The sequence below is a fragment of the Rhyacophila brunnea genome, unplaced genomic scaffold (genome assembly GCF_057557595.1).
Source record: "Rhyacophila brunnea isolate RB1 unplaced genomic scaffold, BYU_Rbru_1.0 scaffold_11, whole genome shotgun sequence".
Lineage (NCBI taxonomy): Eukaryota > Metazoa > Arthropoda > Insecta > Trichoptera > Rhyacophilidae > Rhyacophila > Rhyacophila brunnea.
In genome coordinates this window covers 49167-51399 of record NW_028232763.1, presented here as the reverse complement: position 1 = coordinate 51399, position 2233 = coordinate 49167, and positions in this window count along the sequence as shown.

Genomic DNA, 2233 nt, shown 5'->3' with positions numbered 1-2233 from the left:
TACTGATGTGTTTTTATTAATTCCTTTCATTATGAAATAGAAATGCCTACTGGCTGAAGGGTCAGGCAGACGAAGGCTAAGAAGTTAAAGTCCCTCCACCAAACCCGCCCCGTACCACCCTCGGTCTTAATCGAGAGTATCACGGGACCCGTCAATTGGTGATGTGAAGCATCTAAGAATTGGCCTGGGAGTGTCCTGGGAGAAGATGCCCAAGACTTAGATTGCTACGCTCAAAGTGAGCTCTGACTGAGTTTACTCTAATGCAGTGCCAGGGAGAGAAAAAGCACATGGAAATTACTAAAAAGAAAATGAAGCTACTTGTTTATTAAATTAAAGAACGAAGCTAATCATCCAGGCAGCAAAATTTATGTGAAGAGATCTTCACGCCCGTAGTAAGACGCCGCAAATTTTTTGAAAGCAAGATAATTGGCCTTAGTAGCAACCAGGTCGGACAGGCCGATGGGTCCAACAGATGGTTGGACCGACCTGAGCATTTCCTCCCATTCGGAGCACATACTCAGACACTCCTATAGGATGTGGTTGGCATCCTGTATTTCCCCTCCGCATGGACATGTCGGACGGCTTGCAAGTCCAAGCTCGAAGAGCTTGCCAGCGAATCCACCATGACCAGTCACAAATTGACTGGTGTAATGGTCTGGAGTCAGGTATTTGGTTATCTCCATTCGCCACTGTATGTCTGGAAAAAACATATATGTGTGCCGGCCCTTGGTCGATTCGTCCCACTTTCGCTGCCAGGTCTTAATGGCCGCATCGAGCGACATGAGTCTAATTCTGCGCCTCAATAATGCTACTCCTTCGCCAGCTAGCCGAGGGGGGGGGACGAAGTGAAAATTACCAACATCGGCCTCCTCGCCCTTGAGAAGCAATATTGAAGCGCCGCTGACCTGAATGTGCAGGTCAAGTGGGAGAATGCCAGCCAGGACCGGGAGCGCGTCAGTTGAGGTAGTACGCAGTGACGTCCCGTGGGGGTAGGCAGATTGAGCGTCGCTTGGGGGCGGCAGATACTCGAAGGGCGGCAAATCGAGGAGGATCATTTGGTATTATATAGAAATAGCTAGGTACCTAATCTTAGTTATATTATAACCAGAGCGTTGGAGCGGAGCTCGGAGCAGGAGCAAGCAGTAATGGGGTTTTACCCGGAGCAGGAATGGCGCCGGAGCACCGAATATTTGTAGTACTTCACGGCTCCGGATGTTTTTTAATTATATTATTTATTACCCAGTAGTGAGTAGGTATTCGCGGCGATTTTAGTATGATGTCACCACTCTCAGCCAGTGATTTTTTCTATTATTTTTAACTGCTCGGGTTCGTAATACAAATGCCAATAAAAAATATTTTTAGGAGTATTTTGCCACCTAGACACATTATGCATAATATAATGTCATTTACTCAGATTAAAGAGTTCCTTTCATAACAGTGGCTGCGCAAAAGCCAATTATATGGCGCCAATGAGCCAAGAAGTTATTGAAACAAAATAATATTTTATACCAATATGTCAACGTAGGTAACGAAACAATAAAATTTATGGTGGAGATTTATAGGTATATACATCCGTATTTTTTAATTTATCCAAACATTTTTGCCAGTCACCCGCGAGATTTAAAAGTTGCTGGATGTACCTATTGTAAAATTGATATTTGACATAATCTAGTATTCGTGCATATAATAGGTATTTACGTTAAGTACCTGCTAATTGTAATAAAAATTTACACTAGTAGATACCTACCTAGATTATAATATCATCTGTTTACTACTATTTGTTAGTAATTATTGTGCTGTGAATAACAATACCTTATTTTAATTCGTTTTTTTGTAAACATATCTTTTGCTGATAATAGTGTGGATTTGTGGTTTATTTAAATCATCAACATGAGTGCAAGACAACGACTTTCAGGAGCAGCGTATAAAAAGATAAGAGAACGAAAGGAGGCAAATGCTACAAATAATACAGGTACACTTAACAATTATTTTATCAAGAGTGAAAAGCAAAATCAGAAAGTCAGCGCAGAATACCTATCGTCTAAAACTAAAGAACCAATAATTCAAGAATCAGATGCTACAACGCTAGAAGAGAATGTAAATTACGATGCCAACGATAATAATTCAGACGACGATAATTTTGATTATTTAGACAAAGAAGAAGACAATAATTTTGATGATCCACATTTTTGGCCAAGTTTTCTTGATGAAAGTACAAGGATAATGATATTAA